This window comes from Podarcis erhardii, assembly GCF_964252035.2.
Source record: "Podarcis erhardii genome assembly, chromosome: 1".
In the NCBI taxonomy this organism is placed as follows: domain Eukaryota; kingdom Metazoa; phylum Chordata; class Lepidosauria; order Squamata; family Lacertidae; genus Podarcis; species Podarcis erhardii.
The window spans coordinates 47,576,844-47,593,365 of record NC_138497.1 but is presented as its reverse complement, the minus strand read 5'-3'; the positions used below and the strand labels follow the sequence as shown (position 1 = coordinate 47,593,365).

At 47.0% G+C, this 16,522-nt stretch overlaps 1 protein-coding gene and 1 pseudogene across 2 annotated transcripts in view; both read right to left on the bottom strand.

Annotated features, from left to right (window-relative positions):
• Positions 1-16,522, bottom strand: part of LOC309353070 (uncharacterized protein) — a gene marked incomplete at its 5' end in the record, with an annotated part of 87,686 nt that overhangs the window by 34,158 nt on the left and 37,006 nt on the right. The gene's annotated exons all lie outside the window — the stretch shown is intronic.
• On the bottom strand, positions 3,005-7,159 carry LOC309352789 (disintegrin and metalloproteinase domain-containing protein 20 pseudogene; annotated as a pseudogene). The gene has a single exon. The product of its transcript is annotated as a disintegrin and metalloproteinase domain-containing protein 20 pseudogene (transcript).

Here is a 16,522-nt window from a genome sequence, read left to right as displayed (position 1 = left end):
GATTCCACTCTGCAGCGGACACAAACCATGGGGCATGCCAACACCACATGCATAAGTCGCAGTGATGTCAGCATGCCTATGGCACCCACTGTTGCAGGGTCAAGGCAGCAGGCCTGTCTATTTCCATGACTAAACGTAATTGAAATGAATTTGTGCATCCTTCTTCCTGGCATAGCAGAAGTCAGTAGTTATATAAGGAAATGGTGTTTCCATGCACTCCGGCACGCATCATGGTGCCCTGTTGCGCCAGAAGTGGTTCAGTCATGCTGGCCACATGGCTCAGAAAACTTACTGTGGACAAATGCAGGCTCCCTTGGCCTGAAGCAAAATGAGCACTGCACCCCATAGTAGCCTTTGACTGGACTTAACCATCCAGGCTCCTTCATGGATCGCTGCCTTGTTGTGGCAAAAGGGAATTGAATAACACAGAGAAGCTATGAGCTATGTTGTGCAGGGCTACCCAAGATGGACAGGTCATAGTGGAGAGTTTTGACTAAACGTGATCCACCTGGAGCAGCAAGCCACTGCAGTACTGGAGTATTGGAGAAGATCAGTCTACATCCCAATCCCAAAGGACAGTGACAAAGAATGCTCCAACTACCGCACAATTGCGCTCATTTCACACGCTAGCAAGGTTATGCTTAAAATTCTATAAAGCAGGCTTAAGCAGTATGTGGACCATGAACTCCCAGAAGTGCAAGCTGGATTTCAAAGGGGCAGAGGAACCAGAGATCAAATTGCAAACATGCACTGGATTATGGAGAAAGCTAGCGAGTTCCAGAAAAAAATCTACATCTGCTTCATTGACTACACAAAAGTATTTGACTGTCGACCACAGCAAACTATGGCAAGTTCTTAAAGAAATGGGAGCGCCTGGTCATCTCATTTGTCTACTGAGAATGTGGTACAAGAAGCTACAGTTAGAACTGGATATGGAACAACTGATTGGTTCAAAATTGGGAAAGGAGTACAAGGCTGTATATTGTTTCCCTGATTATTTAACGTATACAGTAGTACCTCGGGTTACATGCGCTTCAGGATACATACACTTCAGATTACAGACCCCGCTAACCCAGAAATATTACCTCGGGTTAAGAACTTTGCTTCAGAATGGGAACAGAAATCGTGCTCCAGCAGTACAGTGGTAGCAGGAGGCCCCCATTAGCTAAAGTGGTGCTTCAGGTTAAGAACAGTTTCCGGTTAAGAACGCACCTCCGGAACAAATTAAGTACTTAACCCAAGGTACCACTGTATGCAGAATGCATCATGAGAAAGGCTGGACTGAATGAATCCCAAACTGGAATTAAGACTGCCAGAAGAAATATCAACAACCTCAGATATGCAGATGACACAACCTTGATGGCAGAAAGTGAGGAGGAATTAAAGAAACTTTTAATGAGGGTGAAAGAGGAGAGGGCAAAATATGGTCTGAAGCTCAAAAAAACTAAGATCATGGCCACTGGTCCCATCACCTCCTGGCAAATAGAAGGGGAAGAAAGGGAGGCAGTGAGAGATTTTACTTTCTTGGGTTCCATGATCACTGCAGATGGTGACAGCAGTCACAAAACTAAAAGACGCCTGCTTCTTGGGAGAAAAGCAATGACAAATCTAGACAGCATCTTAAAAAGCAGAGACATCAGCTTGCCAACAAAGGTCCATATAGTTAAAGCAATGGTTTTCCTAGCAGTGATGTATGGAAGTGAGAGCAGGACCATAAAGAAGGCTGACCACTGAAGAATGGATGCTTTTGAATTGCGGTGCTGGAGGAGACTCTTGAGAGTCCCATGGAATGCAAAAAGATCATACCTACCCATTCTTAAGGAAATCAGCCCTGAGTGCTCTCTGGAAGGACGGATCCTGAAGCAGAGGCTCCAATACTTTGGCCACCTCATGAGAAGAGAAGACTCCCTGGAAAAGACCCTGATGTTGGGAAAGATTGAGGGCACAAGGAGAAGGGGACAACAGGGGATGAGATGGTTGGACAGTGTTCTCGAAGCTATGAACATGAGTCTGACCAAACTGCGGGAGGCAGTGGAAGACAGGAGTGCCTGGTGTGCTCTGGTCCATGGGGGCACAAAGAGTTGGACATGACTAAATGACAACAACAAATCATCCAGGTTTACCTTTACCTTATAGGGGAGTTTTTAATGTTTGATGTTTTATTATGCTTTATGTTTGCTGTAAGCTGCCCAGAGTGGGCAGGGTATAAATAATAAAAATATCATCATCATCATCCCTGAGGATTTACTCAAGGAATTATCCGTAAAACTAATATATTTCATTTGTTTGACTTCAGAGCAATTTTATACTTATATTGGATTGAAAACACTGCCGTTTGTACTTTCAGAGTTTATGCACTATCTTCTGCATATAAATAAAGATTAAGGAAAAGCTACTTATAAGTAAGGTTGTTGTATATTTTAGCATTATAACATTCATGTTTTTTGCTTCCACAGTACCTTTTTCAACGCCCATCCTACACTGGTGGAAATAACTAAGACTGCATATGTTTCTGCTGTTCAGTAGCTAAGCCAATCAGCTGCAATATTATTGCTAGACAGCCAGCATATCTTAGGTTAGCATCTCAGTTATTTCAACAGAATCACTATGTAAATTTCTGTGTGAATGGGATTTTCTTTCACTGAGGGTTTAGCCCCTCCTGCCCAGGGCTTTTCCTGCTGTGGGCTTAAGGAAGATACATACGAGAGCTAGAGAATATAGACCACATTGCAAAATTTTCCTGTTTGTAGTGCCTGGCTGAAAAAAATAATTAAAAAATATCCCTAACTTTTAAGAGTAATCAAAAGGTTAAAGACTTAAATGTATTTCTGTATAATATTGTCCATTATCAATTTGCACATCAATTTCAGTGCATTCTTCAATTCTCTAATTCAGTTTGGAATGTCTTCTCCTTTTTAAATATTTTTTTCATGCATCTGCTCCTTCGGTTGGCCAAACTTCTGTGTCTAGTGCTTCTTGAAATAAATAACCAGAACCACAAGAACACAAAAAACAAATATAATTACTCCTATAATTGCTGCCATGCTGGAGCTAAATTTAAAAATATTATGTCTTGGAGGGGGTCTACTATCAACACTACCACCATAGCCTTCATAGAGACAGTCAGGAGGAGCCCAGCCATAATCACAATGACAATGTTTCTGAGTATTGCATATTTCTCAATCATGACATTTTGTGATATTACAATCATACTGCAAGAAGGACATGCTCATTCAGTTCCCATCAATGTCCATCAGGTCACTACCACAAAAAGTCCCATCTCTCACTGCTCCAATATCGGGTATCTCTATTCCAGCGTGGTAGTCTGTACTCCAGCATTGCCTATTGCCAGGGGCAGTATGAAGTATGGTGGTGTGTTCCTGCAAAGAAGGTAACTGATCAACATTTTCACAATGGATTCAGCCACACAAGATATGCTGAGTATCACATTTCTTATAAGTGTCATGTCAAAGCCCACAGTTGCCAAAGCAATCCCCTCAAGCATTTATTTCACTGAAGCAATCCATTGATGCACCGGTTGCTTTGTTGCCAAATATCATTTTGCATTGTCCATTGTGAGTTGTGCAATTTCCATTATAGCAATATGCACCATCACTGCACAGGGCAGCATCTTGTACGTAAACATCTTCAGGACACAAATCTGAAGTCCCATTGCAGTAATCAGGAAGGTCACAGGCATGAACTTTCTCTTTGCAAACAGACTGAGCTGGAAGAAATTGACAATTAACACAGCACTGTCCAAAAGCACAAGTGGCATCTGGACTCAACATGCACTTAGACTGGCAACATGGATCCAATTTACATTGATCTGGTGAGCCACAGTCACATTCCTCTTTATCTTCTACTATTTTGTTTCCACAGGATGCAAATTTATACATTAGATGAGGGACTGGTTGAACTAACAAACATTGAAAGTTCCTTACTGAGAAGTAATCCTTATAACTACAATTGCTAAACTTATCTGTGCTTGCTTGGTATGCAACCATAACGCAAGCATGTCGATCACAAGTGCAGTATTTTTCACCATATTGCAGAGTTCCGCCCTGTTGTGCCTAGTAGACAAATATAATGAAGAAGGGCTTTAAAAACTTTAGAAACTTAAATGTATCTCTGCATAATACTGTCCATTATTTCCTGTGCTTCTATTTGACACATTCAGTGTATTGTTCATTTCTCTGATTCAGTTGGGACAGAATTTTCTTCCTCTTTTACACCTTCTTCATATGTTTTTTCTGGGTTTTTTACAAACCGCTCTCTCGGGTGCTTCCTGAAATAAATACCCAGCCCAAGTATAGCAACAACAGTAAAAACAAGAAATACAATTGCTGCTATAATTCCTATGATGATGCCAGTATGCTGTGAGGCCTTCCCTGGTGGTGGAGGTCCACTGTCAATGCTGCCGCCATAGCCTTCATTGAGACAATCTGGAGGAGCCCAGCCATAATCACAATGACAATGTTTGTAGGTGTTGCATATTCCTCGATTATGACACTTTGTGACATTGCAATCATATTTCAAGAGAGACACTTTATTGCACTCCCCATTAATACACATCATTTCTGTGCCACAAGGAGTCCCATCTCTCACTGCTCCAATATCAGGTATCTCCAATCCAGCATGGTAATCTGTACTCCAGCATTTTCTATTGCCTAGGGGTGTGTTAATTATGGTGCTGTGTTCCTCCAAAGAAGGTACTGTATCAACATTTTCACACTGGATTCGGCCGCACAAGATGTTCTGAGTATCACATTTCTTATAAGTGTCATGTCTAAGCCCACAGTTGCCAAAGCGATCACCTCGAGCGTTCATTTCACTGAAACAATCCTTTGATGCACCGGTTGCTTTGTTGCCAAAGATCATTCTGCACTGCCTAGTGTGAGTTGTGCAATTCCCATGATAGCAATATGCCCCATCACTACACGGGGCACCATCTTGTACATAAACATCTTCAGGACACCATTCTGAAGTCCCGTTGCAGTACTCGGGGAGATCACAGCTGCTGACCTGTTCTCTGCAAACCTTATGAACTGGAAGATACTGACACTCAACACAGCACTGTCCAAAAGCACAAGTGGCATCTGGACTCAACATGCAATTAGACTGGCAACATGGATCCAACCTGCATTGCTCTGTTGAGCCACAATCACATTCCTCTTTATCTTCCACTACTTTGTTTCCACAGTATGCAAATTTATACATTAGATCAGGGTCTAGTGGAACTAACAAACACTGTCTGTTCCTTACTGAGAAGTAATCCTTGTAACTGCAATTGCTAAACTTATCTGTGCTTACTCCATATGCAGCCATAACGCAAGCATGTCGATCACACGTGCAGTATTTTTCATCATGTTTCATTCCAAGATTATGTCCTAATTCATGGGCAAATATAACAGTAAAATCAAACAAACTGTAAGTCATATATGACTCAACACCAGTTGCCCAGTGTGCAAGACAAATTGTTCTTACGTACGCTAATCCAACTGTAGGTCCAAAACTTTTATATACAAATAAGTGAGCAGCATCAAGATCTATATGTTTACTTAGTGACTCTCTTACAAACGTGACAAAATTGAGCAGTGTTTGTTCTATTGTGTCCTCGATTTTCATGAGGTTCTTTTCTGACCAAATCTCCAGGCCAGCTATAGACAACTCAACAGCAAGTGGCTCATATATTGAGTTTGCAGCATGGATAATATCTAGAACTTGCAAAGCAATACGACTTTCATTTCTGTCAAACCTGACATATCGTTCATGTTCTATCACAATGGCAAGCTCCAAGTATCTGGTGTGTGTCCACCAGGCTCCTCTCGCATCAATTTGAACTGTTACATTATTTGTGCTTTGGATCATGGCCTCTTGGCGTCTTTGCTCTTCCTCTGTTAGCCCACACCTCATTCGTACAGCACCCACCATTTCCTCCAATCTATACAACACATGTTGAGAAGTAGCAGATGCCTGAACAGGTTCGATTTCATAGGTGCGGTTTTCTAAGTGCAACAGACCTCTGAGTCCCCCTGAGCAAGTGCTGAGGGTGACTCGAGAGGCAGGATGGCCTTTTACCAAGCCGCGGTAGAAGCAGTCATCTCTGATGAAAGGATAGTCCATCTGAAGGTCCCCCTCCCTACTGTAAGTGAAGACAGGGAAATGTTTAGGCACAAAGCTCTTCTTTTTCCTGAGCTTCACGATGTGGCCCTTCCCCTCAATTTGCAGCAAGTAAGCAATATTGTGGGGGTTTTGTCCATATCGGGGGGTTAATTTCCTTGGGACAATCATCTCATAGGAGGCATACCTATAGCCCTGTGGAGGGTTCTGACCTGCAGTCTCACTCAACACATTCCATGAGATCAGCACCAGCAGCCAGGGAAGACTGCTTGTCATCTTCCCTGAAAGGTGAAAGAATGCACTAAGGCACCCCATGGGATGGCCTGTTGTGGGCCCAAAGCAAAATGGGAAGGAGACTCCTATAGAGAGAGAAGGATTCTGATGATAGCAACCATCTGTAGATTTACCTTTGGAATGTGGGCGGGCCTTTGTGATTAGGGACAGAATAGAATGCAGAGACTGAGCGAGCGGGAAGCGGGTCAGAGTGCCTGACAGGGGACTTAACAGGAAGAACAGAAAGGAGTGCTGATAGGCTGAGGACCATAGTGTCAGGTAATCATGGGAACTGAGTGCAGGGCAATGGAAGAATACCTAGTCGCATAGCTGTCAACTTTTCCCTTTTCTTGTGAGGAATCCTATTTGGAATAAGGGAATTTCCCTTAGAAAAAGGGAAACGTTGACAGCTATGCGCTAGTAGGAGTTCCTATGGCCTTGTCACGAACAAATTTGGTATAGATATATTATTTCTTGTGCCACTGAAGGGCTGGAAGCAGGATATGTGAACAGCAAGTTGCCTACTCTACAGAGATTTGGCCAGCAATATGCAGCAATAGCAGGTAAGGCGAAGGGGGAGTTTTTAATTATTATTATTTTATTAAATTTGTATAACGCCCTAAATCCATAGATCTCATAAATTTACAATAAGATATTAGATGCAGGTTGGAGTAAAGGTAAAGGTAAAGGTAAAGGTACCCCTGCCCGTACGGGCCAGTCGTGTCCGACTCTAGGGTTGTGCGCCCAGCCAGCGCTGTCCGAAGACACTTCCGGGTCACGTGGCCAGCGTGACGAAGCTGCTATGGCGAGCCAGCACCAGCGCAGCACACGGAAACGCCGTTTACCTTCCCACTTGAAAGCGGTACCTATTTATCTACTTGCACTTAAGGGTGCTTTCGAACTGTCTTTACTTGTCCATCTGGTCCACAGAGTCACACTGTAGCTGTTGCATACGTGCTCCTTTTGATGAAAAGGCTCACATTCAAAATTCTCCAATGTGTCTACTCACTTTGAGGTGGCTCGCTCCTTGCCCCACCAACACACATGCAGGGCATAGAGGGCAGCTGCCCCTCATCCCAAGGACATCTTGGCTGCGAGTCCTGGAAGACCTGCTCTCTGTCTTGCAACCTCTTCCCACCTGACCTAGGAGGGAGGGCCCCTGACTGACTGCAGCTACAAAAGCTGAGACTGCTGAACACACCCTTGAGCTGGGGTGTTGTTTGCCGGATTTTGTTGGGGGGGTGGTGGTTGCTGCTGTGGCTGGTTTTTTTGTATCTTTATTATAGATCTTGTGATTTATGTGGAAATTGTTCAGTCTGGTTGTATATTTTTATGCTTTCTTTATTGCTTTTGACTACTTTAGTTATGTTGTAGTTATGAGTCCAGCTACAAAAGCTGAGGCTGCTGAAGAGGCCAGAGACCAACAAAGAAAGGTGGTTTTCTCCATTTACAGCAGAGAGATGGATAGCTGAGGACCAGGCTCAAAACAGTGCCAGCTTGGACTCTGAGCAAGTGCAGACCTCAGACTATAAGCAAAAAGCCAGATACCACTGTGTAAGATTAGCTGTCTCGGTGACTAGCAGCCTCATTCCCTGGGCTTTAGTTTCCTATTGTTTCAAATAAGTGTGCCTACTTCACCTAGTCTGGAAAGAGAAGGTCTAACAAGGGCATAATACTGCTTCTACCTTCCCTTTTTTCCTCTGCAGGCTGCTTCACCTTCAACTGTACTGAAAAGGGAAGAGCTGGGATGCTGTGGAATAGAGCATTGAAGCTCCTTCCTCCCTCAGCTGCAGTATCTGTGACCAATATTTGCAACTCTGTTTGTGTGTGAGAGACAGAGAAAGAAAGAGAGAGAGATGAGATCCAGTCACCTCTATGTGCAACACTGAAATTGGTCCCTATATAAGAAGATCAGTCTGCTATTAGCAGAACTTTGGAACTTAAGAATTAAAGCATCCCTTTTTTGTCCTTAGCAACGTTCAGTAATCTCCCTTTAGGGTTTATTCAGAAGAAATTATTCATAACTGTCAGGGAACTGCCAACGGAAAGTCAGGTGGTGGAAGGGCTCAAGAAGGCTAGGAGAGCCTCGGATGCTGAGGAAGGAACAGGCAGGGGGAGAAAGAGAGTTCCCGCAGAAACTCAGTCGGAGGGATGGCTCCAAGATACTTCCAGTGAGAACAGCGGAGAGGTCTCAGGACCTCCGCTGGGGACGCCTACTCCGCGTAGGAAACTGTCACGCAGAGAATCCAGAAGGAGAGTTTCCGTTAAGGAACTCTTATGTTGGCGTAAATTCCGGAAGCGCCCACTGACGGATTCTGCCAGCGATTGAGGTAGCCATGCGTCCATGGCTCCGCGGACTGGGAGAGTTTATAAACAGATAGCTTGAGTTGAGAACTCAACCATTTACGCACAAGCAGCCCCTAAACCCATAACAGCAATCCGTCAGTCTTCGACGCTGCGTGTGCGAAAGAGAGGCATCATGAGCAACCCAACGGGAGACGGAGCAGCGGGAGGAGCTGGAACGGGACCAACTCTGGAGGAGAGAAACAGAGTGTTGGAACACCAGCTGGCACTGCTAACGGCGCGTCTCGAGGAGAGGAGAGCTCAGGATGCACACTTGAAGCCCACCCCCATCGCAAGGAAGGTACCGGGGTTGGTACAGAAATTCGGGGGTGACCCAAGAAGCTACCAAGCCTTTAAGACAGAAATGCAGTACGCACTGAACCTGCAGTTTGATGACTTTGCCGATGAGGAATCGAGAGTGGCTTTTGTGATTGGGCACCTCGAGGGGGGAGCTAGAGAATGGGTGAGGCCCCTGATGGCATCGAATAATGATGCCCTAAAAGACTTGAGGAAATTCTTTATCGCAATGGACTTGATGTTTTCCAGCCAGATTGAACAGGGCGTGGTACGCAGACAGTTAATGGGATGCAAACAGGGGAATCTGTCCGTCCGAGAGTATTGGACACAGTTTACCATGCTCATACATAAATTGGGGTGGGACCTGTCTTCGGAACCGATTCAAATGCTGTTTGAAGAAGGGCTAGCCCCGGCGGTGAAAGATGAACTTTCCCGCGCACCCCGTCCGGAGTCCATGGATCAGCTGACCAAATCGGCGCTTGCGATTGGAGCGCGCCAAGAGGCAAGGGCTCTGGAGAAGCGGGAAGGGAGAGGAGAGCGTTGGAGTGATTTCCGCATTCCTGAGATGCCGGAGCAACCTTCCCTGCCAGTGGAAGCAATGGAGATTGGGACTGCGCGCGCGCGGAATTTCAAACGTCAGTGAAGGGCGGAATAAGGAGGGGAAGAGCGCCAAAAAATGCTTCCTCTGTCAACAGCCAGGACATTTTGCCAGAGTGTGCCCACAAAGGAAGGGGTGGCAAGGAATGGTGGGAGCTGTTGGGAGTGAGGAGGAGGGGGTTAAGGAGCAGGTAAAAGCCAACGCCTGGCTGCCAGCCACAGGGCACAGCAGCCAAGCCAAGGATCAGTGAACGTGCCCAAGCCTGAACCCCCAAGGGCGGCTCTAGTTGTAGAGGTGCTGCTAGAGCTACCCAATGGACATCCACTCACGATAAAAGCCCTGTTAGACTCGGGCAGCTCCTGCAATTTCATGAGTAAGGAGTTTGCATCAGAGCACCAGATACAGACGCTGCCCTTAAGTAATTCCTTGCAGGTGACCACGATTGATGGGAGGGAACTTCTGGGAGGGGAAGTGAGCCAACAAACGGTCCCCATGACAATGAGGGTGGGAAGGCACAGGGAAGTCATTGCATTTCACGTAGCCACCCTGGCGGGGCCGCCCATCATATTAGGAATGAGCTGGCTGGCGTTACATGACCCGCTAGTGGGATGGCACCAGCGGGTAGTCTCTTTTGGGTCAGCTTATTGCCTAGAACACTGCAAGGGAAGAGAAACTCAGGAGTTGGCTAGGGCAAGTCTGGCAGGGATGGTGGTGGGAGAAAAGGGAGAAATACCACCACAATACGCAGACCTGAGTGATGTTTTCAGCGAGAAGGAAGCAGATAGACTGCCCCTGCATAGACCCTTTGACTGTCAAATTAACCTACTCCCGGGAGCCCAGCTACCAGTGGGCAAACTGTACGCTATGTCGGACAGGGAGATGCAGGAGTTAAGGGAGTTCATAGACAAGAACCTGAAACGAGGGTTCATCAGGGAGTCAAGAGCGGTGGGGGGCAGCCCAGTGTTTTTTGTGGACAAAAAGGACTCAAATAAACCCAGGCTGGTCGTGGACTTCTGGGCCGTCAATTCGGTGTCAGAACCAGTGGCCTTTCCCATGCCCAGGATTGATGACATTCTGACCAGAGTGAGGAAGGGAAAGATTTTTACCAAGCTGGACCTGAGGGGGGCGTATAACCTGATACAGATGAGGAAGGGGGATGAATGGAAGACCACCATGTTCACCCCCTTGGGGGCCTTTGAGTATCTCGTTATGCCCTTCGGATTACAGGCGGGCTCAGCATGCTTCCAATCCTTCATGCATCACGTCCTGGGACCTCTGCTCTATAAGAACTGTGTGGCCTTCTTAGACGATGTGTTAGTCTACTCAGAGGACGAGGAGCAGCATGTCCGAGATGTCTGGGAGGTCCTAAGCAGGCTGCAAGCAAACCAGCTGTGGGTAAAACTGGAGAAGTGCCAGTTCCATACCAGAGAGGAGTTCCTGGGGTACCGTTTGTCAGACAAGGGATTGGCCATGGATCCCAGTAAAGTCCAAGCGGTACTGGAATGGAAGACACCCAGAAACAGGAAGGACGTGCAGAGATTCCTGGGGTTTGGAAACTTCTATCGGAAGTTCATCAAAAACTTTGCCCACTTAACGGCGCCCATCACCGATTGTCTCAGTAGTAAGAATAAATTCGCGTGGACGGAAGAGGCGCAGCGAGCATTTGAACAGCTAAAGAAAGCGTTTGCGTCGGAGGAACAGCTCTTGCACGTAGATCTACAGAAGCCGATGAGGGTAGAGACGGATGCATCTGATCGAGCGGTAGGGGCGGTGCTTCTCCAGCCGGGAAAAGATGCGTCGGACTGGAGACCGTGTGCCTTCTTCTTGCGGAAGTTGAATAGATCCGAAAGGAACTACACAGTGTACGACCGGGAACTGCTCGCCATTCATGAAGCATTTCGGCGGTGGCGACACCTGCTGATTGGAGCGCAGCACAAGGTCCAGGTGTGCACGGACCACAAAAATCTGGAATATTGGAGAACGGCCCGAGTACTGAACCAGAGACAAGTGAGATGGGCACAGGAGTTCTCCAAATTCCATTTTGAGATTTGCTACGTACCGGGTCCAGAGAACGTCAGGGCGGACGCTCTCTCTCGAAAGCCAGAGTATATGGAGGGGGAGGGAGTGCCCCAGGAAAGGCATATTATCCCAGAGGACCACTGGGTTTGTGGAGCAGCATTGGTGGGGCAAAGGGAACTGGTAGAAGGGACAGAGAACGATGAATATGCCCAAGACAAGTTCAGAGGGCTCAGGAGAGCCGGGGAGAACACAGGGGGGTTTGAAGAAAGGAACGGGGCGTTGTATTACAAAGGGGCATTGTACATACCGGAAGGGGAATTGAGGGGTAGAGTACTCAAACAACTACACGACAGCCCCACCACAGGGCACTTTGGGCAACACAAAACCATGTGGTTAGTGACCAGGCAGTTCTGGTGGCCCAAGGTGAGGGAAGATGTAAGGGAGTATGTAAGGGGGTGCGACCGCTGCCAGCAAGCAAAGGGGGAGAGGGCGGCACCGGCGGGGTTACTGGAACCATTACCCACACCCGAACGGCCATGGGAGGCAGTTTCCATAGATTTTACGACGGATTTACCAAAATCCAAGGGAAAGACTGCGGTAATGGTAGTGGTAGACCTGTTAACCAAGATGTGCCACTTTATAGCTTGCTCACATGTGGTGACAGCGGAAGAAACCGCCAGGTTGTTTATAGAACACATTTTTAGGTTGCATGGCGCCCCCTTGAGGGTGGTCTCAGACAGAGGGAAACAATTTACGTCCAGGTTCTGGAGGAAGCTCATGAGCTTACTGCACGTAGAGGTCAATTTCTCGACCGCCAGACACCCAGAAACAAATGGGCAGGCGGAAAGGGCAAACAGTATTCTGCAACAATATCTGAGGTGTTATGTTAATGACAGAGAGAGTGATTGGGTAGAGAAATTGGCCCTGGCTGAATTCGCCTACAATAACGCGGAAAATGTGTCCACGGGCATGAGTCCATTTATGGCCAATTACGGGTGTCACCCTAGGGCCTTTCCAGGGGAAGGAGGGGAAAGATGGAGCGTACCGGCAGCGGAACATTTCGTGAAAAAAATGGAAGCCATACATCAACAGTTCAAGATGAATTTGGATAGGGCCAAGGAAGAATACAAGAAGCAGGCAGATAGGAGCAGAAGGGAAGGAGAGACCATAAGGGTGGGGGACCGGGTGTGGTTGTCAACACAAGGGTTGCCATTTAAGGGCGGGTGCAAGAAATTGAGGCCGAAACGACTGGGACCCTTCGAAGTTATACAACAGGTTAATCCGGTGGCCTTCAGACTCAGGTTGCCAGACAACATGAAACTGCATCCAGTATTCCATAGGTCATTACTGTCACAATACCGGGAGGGGCGGGAAATTTTGGGACATGAAGGTGAGGTTCCCGCGACACCGGAAGTAGAAGAGAGGGAGAGCAGCAGTCATGTAGCAGAAATACTCGACTCTCGGTGGAAGGGTAAACAGGTGGAGTACTTAGTGGCATGGGAAGGGGAACCGGAGTCCGAAAATACCTGAGTACCGGCAGAAATGGTTGATGATGAGGTTTTAGTAGGAACGTTTCATCTCCGGTACCCAAGGAAGCCTCAGCCCTTGGCTAGGTTCTGGGAGGAACACTTCGGCACCACTAACGAAGAAGGGGAGTTCGAGGGGTTCCCAGAATCAGGACAAGAAGAGGAAGAAGAATCAGATGGGGAAGAGTATTTGGGAAGAAGGGACAGTAGTAGGTGGAGGGCGGTTTTTGAGTCATCCGAAGATGAGGAGGATACTTTCAGGGGGTTCCCAGCCTCACCACCCAGAGAAGAGGGGGAAACGGGGGGTCAGGGGGGTCCTGGAGGGGAGGTGGATGTAAGGGAACTGCCAACGGAAAGTCAGGTGGTGGAAGGGCTCAAGAAGGCTAGGAGAGCCTTGGATGCTGAGGAAGGAACAGGCAGGGGGAGAAAGAGAGTTCCCGCAGAAACTCAGTCGGAGGGATGGCTCCAAGATACTTCCAGTGAGAACAGCGGAGAGGTCTCAGGACCTCCGCTGGGGACGCCTACTCCGCGTAGGAAACTGTCACGCAGAGAATCCAGAAGGAGAGTTTCCGTTAAGGAACTCTTATGTTGGCGTAAATTCCAGAAGCGCCCACTGACGGATTCTGCCAGCGATTGAGGTAGCCATGCGTCCATGGCTCCGCGGACTGGGAGAGTTTATAAACAGATAGCTTGAGTTGAGAACTCAACCATTTACGCACAAGCAGCCCCTAAACCCATAACAATAACATTAGGACTTCTTAACCACTTTACACCTATTTCGATAAAAAAATGTTAGCATTTGTACTTTCAGTGTTTTTAATCACTGCTTTTTGTCTTTTGAAACAAAGAAATAAATGCTTACTTGTATATTTTGAGCGACTGGTTGTGAGCCAGAGCCAGGCTCTCTTGCATGAAACCAATTTTCTGCATCCATTTTAATCAAGGTTTAGGTCTGTTTGGCCATGGAAACTGCTTTTGTTATGCTGTATGATGACCTCAGTCAGGAGAGGGATGGGAGAATGTGTTAATTCCCTGTTAATCCTATTGATCTCTTAGCGGCTTTCAATACCATTCACCATGGTATCCTTCTGGAGCAGTTGTCCCAGTGTGAGGGTGGGCAGCACTGCTTTGCGGTGGTTCTGGTCCTACTTGGATAGTCATTTCCACAGGATGATGCTTGGGGAGTGCTTTTCAGCTTCACAAAGTCTTCAATGCAGGGCTCCTTCGGGATCAAGCATGGCCCCCATGCTGTTAAACATGTTAATCTACAGGATGTTAATCTACAGGAAAATGCTCGGTGGAGTCATCCAGAGTCTTGCAGTACGTTGACAGCAATATGTTGATGGCACATCTGGATTTCTTAACATCTACAAGCATAGCAGTGGATGTGCATGACTGAATTCTCAGTAATAGACTGGATGGGAGCCAATAAACTGAAGCTCAGTTCAGATTAAACTGAAGTGAATGGTTCCCTAGACTGGATGGATGGGAAATGGCCTGCTCTTGATGGGATTACACTCCCTCTGAAGGAGTAGTTACATAGCTTGGGGATACTTCTGGAAACTTCGCTTTGCTGTCACTTGAGGCTCAAGTGGCCTTGGTAGCATGAAGTGCCTTCCATCTGCTTTGGATGCTGGCCAGCCATACTCTGATGACCTCTGGGTTAGATTACTCAATGTGTTATACATGGGGCTGTCTTTGAAGGCAATTCAGAAGTTGGTACAGAATTCAGTAGCCATTTGTGAGCCTAATTGTCTTAGAGTCAGTCATCATTACTCTGTAAGAACCTTTCTGATAACCTAGAAAGATACCATGCAATCCACTCTTGCCTAACTTGGAGCTTTGTGGTGTGTGAACCCACATGTCAGAACCAAAAATACTCATGTGTTTGATGTAAGGCTTCTGGCCAAACATCTTCTCATATGGGGTACAACCAATCGCTGAAGATAACCTGCGATTGTAACTGTAAACAAAACAGGCCAAAGATTCTGCCCAATAACTCTCTGGAAGATTGGCATCATGCAGCAAGGTTTTCAACCCTTTAAGCAATGTTTGATTTGCTCTCTCACAAAGTCTGTTCTGCCATGGCAAACGAGGACTAGACAAATCGTGCTGAATTCCTTTCTCAGTCAGAAAAGCTTCAAACTGCTGAGAAGTGAACTAACCACCCCCCTGCAATCAGTGAATAAAGTCTTTATCTTCTTACCATGCACATTTTCCAACCAAGCACAGAATTCCTTGAACCTCTGATATGCCTGATTTCTGCTTGAGATTATACACATAAATATACCTGGGAAATGCATCAATGAGAACCATGAAGTACCTGTTGTCACCTAAAGAGGGCGATAGTGGACCAACCAAATCAGCATGCACTACCTGGTATGGTTCTGTAGCTTGCCTACTAGACACCTTTCAGGGAACTGCCATCGGAGCCAAGGGTGGTGGTAAGGCTCCCCAATGATGCTGGAGAGGGAACCAGCAAGGAGAGAGGGAGAGCTTCCGCTGGGGAAAGAAATAGACGTGACGCCAGGGAGAAAGGGGAGGCTGAAGGAGCTTCGGAGGGTAGGCTCAGGGACTCTTCCAGTGAGACCAGCGGGGAGAGGACAGGACCTCCCCTTGGGACGCCCACTCTGTGCAGAAAGCTTCCGCGCAGAGAAGCTAGGCGTCGACTTGGTGTCAAAGAACTTTTATGTTGGAAGAAATTCAGGAAACGCCCACTGACAGATTCTGCCAGTGATTGAGACAGTCACGGAGTACTGACTGTCCAGCCAGGGGAAAGTTTTACCCAAACTACTCTGCTTGGAGCAGTTTGCGCCTTACGCACAAGCAACCCCAGACCCCATTACAGCAATCCGTCAGTCCTTGATGTTGCTTGTGCCTAGGGATAATCATGCGTCAGAGTGGAGGAGCAGGAGCCGGAGAGGGATCCAGGGGAGGAGCAACTCTGGAGGAGAGAAACAGAGATCTGGAACAGCAGCTGGCTTTACTAGCGGCGCGACTAGATGAAAGGCGGACTCAGGATGCCCAGGGGAAACCCACCCCCATTGCAAGGAAGGTACCGGGACTGTCATAAGTTTGGGGGCAAACCGAGAGACTATAATGCTTTTAAGATGGAGGTGCAGTATGCGCTGGACCTGCAGTATGATGACTTTGTGGACGATAGGGCAAGAGTAGCCTTTGTGATAGGGCATCTTCAAGACGGCGCCAGGGAATGGATCAGACCCTTAATGGCATCGGAAAATGATGCTTTAAGAGACCTAAGGAAGTTTTTTAGCGCCATGGACATGTTTTCTGTGCCAAAATGGTGTCCGGCACTCTTCTTAGCTGCGTCACTGCTGCTGTC